This window comes from Patagioenas fasciata, chromosome 19 (genome assembly GCF_037038585.1).
Source record: "Patagioenas fasciata isolate bPatFas1 chromosome 19, bPatFas1.hap1, whole genome shotgun sequence".
In the NCBI taxonomy this organism is placed as follows: domain Eukaryota; kingdom Metazoa; phylum Chordata; class Aves; order Columbiformes; family Columbidae; genus Patagioenas; species Patagioenas fasciata.
Window position 1 is genome coordinate 10920653 of NC_092538.1, and position 6081 is coordinate 10926733.

The following is a 6081-nucleotide window of genomic DNA, read 5'->3' on the forward strand; positions in this document are numbered from 1 at the left end:
AGTGCCGGGGACCTAATGGGGCGGGGGGTGGCGGCGGTTCTTGTTGCTTTTTATTTAAAGCCTCAATTAAAATTAATCTGCGACGGCAATAATAACGAAGGAAATTAATAGATATGTTAAAATATATGTAAGTATATATACATATTGCAGTATCGTTGCTTCTCAGTGGCGATTTGTGCTCACCACAGGGAAGTCCTGCTGGCTGGAAATTGGCTTTGCCTCCTAGGAGACCTGAGGAAAATGCTGCCCTAGTTAATGCTGCTCTAGCTCTTAGGAGAAGCTTAAAATTAAATAGATACAGAGTTTTCTTTCAAAATGTGCTCTTGAATAAATTAGTTTGCATCCAGAAATGGCATCTGTTTTCCTTGGCTCAGATGTTTTTCTCAAAGTGTTTAGGTATGCAGCTCACACGGAAAACAGTGCCTAATATCTGAGCAGTTCTGAAAAACACTCCTGTGTTGTTTTGAATTAAAATAGGAATACTGTTTTAATTCAAAGTTTTGAATACAGAAACGCTGTTGGGTCAGTAACCCTGGGAGAGGGAAGGGACAAACACTTAGACATAAGTGTTTAAAAGTCCTAAGGGGTGTTTAGTAACACAAACCATCTAACCTTAAACCTTCTCTTTTATACTCGAGGAAGAAGCTGAAAATGCTGGACACATCTCCATCGCTGCTGGAGGTAGGTTAAGGAGGCATCTGCAGCAGTTTGGTCTGTTTGTAGGATAGGTTTGGAGTCTGCATCTTGAGTTTTTGACTGGAAATTTCAGGCCTTATCCTCTCTATTCCACTTGGCCTGTGGCTGGTGTGTTGGAGGAAACCTGGGCTAGAAAATGCCTGAGTATTAAACAAACCCTCAAACCTGCTGTTGCTGTAGGCCCTCTGAACTAAGATGACCTTCTAATTTGCATAGTACTTCTGTCTAATTATCTCAATACTGCTTAGTAGCAGCACCAATGCAGATATCAGATGCTCAGCTGGAAGCACTGTAAAAATTATATAGCTATGTCCCCATCTTTCCAAGGATAACACAAAACTATTGTGTTTGACTTATGCTGTGCCATATTCTTCATTCTCTTGTTCTTCGCTCCGTTAGTCATCCACATACTGTTTGGATTATGAAGGACAATGTGAAAAATCTTAATTTAATTCTCGAATCAGGAAAAGCAATTATAACTCTTTTATTTTTAAATAGTACTTTGTGGTTGGAAATTATGCATGCCTTCTGTACATTGCTTGGAACTGTATAAATATAAAAGCCTCATTCAGCTGTTTCATTTTTATGATTATAAAATGCATCGAAGTACAAATGTAGTTTTAAATCGAAGTTGTTCTCAAATTGCTTCTCATTGTTATATGCACTGGAAATACAAAATTAATTAATGACAGCTTGTTAATCAATAATGTTTGCTCATGCAGGTCACCTGCTGATTTATCTCCGATTCACAGCTCATTAGAAGGTATGTAACTCTTCAGTGATGCTGTTATTTAACAGGTATGTTTTCATGGTGCTGTTAATGACCTCTGGATTTAGTAACTACTGACGCAAGAAAGATTTCAGAATTCCTCCTAATTAACTGTAATGTCACTATTTTTCATCAGAAGGTGTGGAAGGAACAAGTCCTTTACAATTAGATGAACAGCATACGTCTTTAGTGAAACTTAAAGGAACTGATCTCAGATGTGGAAAGAAATTGTAGTTAATGACATGATAAAAATTTGTTTTCTTGCAGGAGTCTGTAAAATAGCAGAATGTCCTGAATATTCAAAGGCTTTATTGTTTGCCTTCATTCTACACAAAATGTTGGTTGATTATGGAAGACTTCTGTAAAATTAAGAGGGTTTAGTTTAAATTGATTGAAGGATTTGAAAGTCTTGCCGAGAGGCTCAAATAACCTTTAAAATTTGAAGGCTTCCTGGGCTTTGAATGCTCAATCTTTTAAAAACTAGCTGCTGCAATTATACAACAATTACTTCAGTTTTAATTTTGAGCACAAGAAAACAGCTCCTGTGCTCTCATATTTAAGGCACTGAGGAACAGAGACTGGTTTTGAAAAGTCTTCACTGGAGTGAAGTGATAGGGGATTTTAACTTCCCTGACGTTTGTGCCCTTGTGGCCAGGAAGGCCAATGGTACCGGGGGTGGATTAGAAGGGGGGTGGTCCGTAGGTCAGAGAGGTTCTCCTGCCCCTCTGCTCTGCCCTGGGGAGACCACACCTGGAATATTGTGTCCAGTTGTGGCCCCTCAGTTCCAGAAGGACAGGGAACTGCTGCAGAGAGTCCAGCGCAGGGCAACAAAGATGCTGAAGGGAGTGGAGCATCTCCCGTATAAGGAAAGGCTGAGGGAGCTGAGGCTCTGGAGCTGGAGAAGAGGAGACTGAGGGGTGACCTCATTAATGTTTACAGATACATAAAGGGTGAGTGTCAGGAGGATGGAGCCAGGCTCTTCTCGGTGACAACCAATGGTAGGACAAGGGGTAATGGGTTCAAACTGGAACACAAGAGGTTCCACTTCAATTTGAGAAGAAACTTCTTCTCAGTGAGGGTGACAGACACTGGACCAGGCTGCCCAGGGGGATTGTGGAGTCTTCTTCTCTGCAGGCATTCAAACCCGCCTGGACACCTTCCTGTGGAACCTCAGCTGGGTGTTCCTGCTCTGGCGGGGGGATTGGACTGGATGAGCTTTCGAGGTCCCTTTCAATCTCTAACATTCTGTGATTCTGAGTTATGGCAGAGAAGCCTGGATTTCACTGTTGAAGTCTGATCATGTAAGCTTTGTCAAGCAGACTCACAAGAAATTTGAACCAGGTATTTTTTATAAAGCAGTGGCATCATCTTGTTCCCCAAGGTTTCTAGATGTCTTACTAGCTCGCTGTTTACAGCAGTGTGCTCGTTTCCGTTAAGTCATCCTGAACTGAGAGTAGTTCCACGGCAATGGTGTCATATAATTGCTTTAAAACTGGTGAATTAGATCCCAGACTCTTAGATTTTGTGTATAGGCAGAGCCTTGAATGGACATGAGATAGCGGAGCCACAAAGGGCAGTTGTAATTCTTGCTCCCTGCACAGGAGGGTGCTCAGCCTTTGCCTTAATCTGCAAGAAAGAGCGATTCCCATGGTCATTAGAACCAAGTGGAGAAGCTGGTTTCTGAACTGATATTTTCTTGTAGTCACGTTGAAGGATCTGTTAAATACATTTACTCAAAAAAAAAAAAATCACCTGTTAAAGAATTTTAGAATATGTGTGTTAGTTGCTGTTGTAAGACCATTACAAAGGTATTTAGGTTAGAAGATGTACTGTAATGGTCATCCACTGTGCAAGACGTTGGTATTCTCTAACAGGCATGCTGAAAGGTGCTAGAATTTCAATAGAATCTCTGACGTTTCTCAAAACTATTTTTTTTTTTCCAATCTAATATGTTAATCTGAAGGTGTGAATACTTGTGTGAATTGTTCTGTTGCATAATGAAGGTATGTAAAAACTTTCCCTGAGTGGATTTACTGGGAAGGGTAGATAGGTTTGTTAATTTATATTCAATCAGTAGTATTTGCTTATAGTTATATCCATAACTATTCTTTATTTTCCGTGGTAAATATTAATATCTTTTAGGTTCAAAACCCAAATGAATGTTCTAACATAACTCATAAATACAAATGTTTAGAAGTTACATTGGTTTATTAATTTAGATTAGTTTGTGTTCTAGGGTGGGAAAGATTTTTATTGGCATGCAGGGGGCTTCTGTGGTGCGAAAGGTTTTTATTGGCATGCAGGGGGTTTCTGTGGTGCGAAAGGTTTTTATTGGCATGCAGAGGGCTTCTGTGGTGCGTGGTCAACAGAAGCAAACCCAATTTGACTGAAGTGAGTCCTGTTGGTGCCTCATTACCCAGATAACTGCTTTAGCCCTTTTCTGATCAGGGTGGCAGACTCTGAAGAAAAGTCTGCTTTCTTTGTAATTATTGAGATCGTCGGCCATAAAAAGTTTTGACTGAGTGTAACCTGAACAAATGGTGAAATAAAGAATCTTCTGGCACTGGTTACCACTATATGTGTAAAAAAAGTTTTGGTTTACAAGTGGCTGCAAATTGACCAACTTTCTGTTTACCTTTTTAGAGATCAGTTAACCAGAGGCCTTGGATATTGTTATCTGGTCAGACTTGAGTGAGTTAACACGTTCTGTCTGAAAAAGATTTGTCAAACCTCTGGGAAAGGCTGTAATATTCTGGCCATCTCAATGTATATCCATTTTAGTTGCTAAGGAAAAACAGTTGTTTTTCAAAAAGCATTGCTACCACAGACAGATTTCCAGATATTTCCTTTCAGAACTTTCAGAATGAGTACAAACATAGAAATACAGTAGGCAAAATCTTATTTGTCGTGTTGAATGGGATTTGTCCCATTGACGTCAGCACATAAATATTTGCTTCACTTCAGTCAATATTTACCTCACTGGTCAATAAAACTTGTTCTGCGCTTCATGAAGTTAATATTTACTTACTGTTTTTAGTTTGGTGGCAATATATAAAATTCTCTGTTTCTAATGCTTTTTTCTAATGATGTTTCTAATGAGTTTTTCCCCTGTGCATTTCATAGGTATGTCATAGTTGGCTGTGTGCTTATTTTTCAGTGGTTTAGTTATATTGTAAGTGGATATATGATAGTATGAGGTGTTCAACTTTCAACCTGCCAGAGGCTTTGTCTGCAGCATATGGTTAAGAGATAGTGCCACCTACTTGGTGTCTGCTCAAAGGAGATAAGGCTGTTGTTTGTTAAGAAGACACATTTGTTATCTTGCTGTAATGTACACTTTTCTCGCAGTGTCGTACTTAAAGCTAGTTCTGAGAAAATTCAGCATGTTTGCACTTACGTCATGAAACAAAATTAGTGTCTTTCTGCAAAGATCTCCAATTCTGTCCCTTAGAGTGATTTTATGATTTATACAATTGGAGATGAGGGTGAGGCTATTTAATTTCATTTAATCTTATGGTCTGAGTCTTCAGATGAACTATAGTCTCTGAACTAAATCACAGCACACCCATATCCCTCAAACTGTCAAATAAAACATCTGTTTATGATAAAATTAACCTTAAAGTAAGAATGAATTCTAGCTCACTCAGTACTTTTCTTCATTAATGGAGAGAATTAATGGAAGACTACTCACTGCTTAACTGAGGACTACTTACAAAGTAAAACACTGATGAAGGGATATTGGAAATAATTCTAGGCTCATATATAACTTCTTCCGGAAGACATTATAACGATTAAGCGTGTAAGCTTGCACGATTCCAAGTGCGGAGTTTCTGTTTCCAGCAGAAAATGACTGTCTCGTCCATCGATTTCAGCCAGATCTCTGCTCACAGATCAAAAGTACAAATAAAAAGTTTGCTGAGGGCCATTCAAGCTCCAGTAAGTCAACAGACTCATTTTTTTTAATGTAGCAGCTAAAGTGCCAGTTTATAAGTTAAAATTGTAGGACTTGGTTGTCTGAAGTTAAGCAAGAAATCCATAAGTAAGTACTGCAATAAAAAACCTTTTTTGGGTGATGCAAGAAGTCCTGGTAACTGGGGGGCCTGAGTGTGTCTAGTGGAAATCAGGCTTCCTCAGGGGTGTAAATCAGGATCTGGATGTGTAACTTCAGGCATTCCAATTTGAAAAGTTTGATCTACCACTCTGTCATTTCTGCTTTCGATGCTGGGTTCATCACGCCACACTGCTTGGGGGGGTGTTTGTTGGTTTTGAAAACATCACAGTTATAATGTTGACTATAGCTTCCTAGAGAAGACCAAATGGGGATGTCAACTGTGTGAGCAGGGGCTGTGGACAAGGAACATGTGGTTGAGTACATACAGATACAGGTAAATTAGCCTTTAAATTAGACATCATAGCACCGTTAGGACTCCAAATATAATAGATGCCCCAAATTTTTGCATATGTGTGTGTATGTGTGCATACATACTTTTCCAAACTTCCTGGTCACACATCCCGTCTTACGGAACTTCTCTGTACAGAGGATATTTCTTTGTGCCTCTTGTTGGGAAGGGCCTGCAGAATGTGTTCTGCAGAGTCTCCAGCGAGGCCAACGTTGT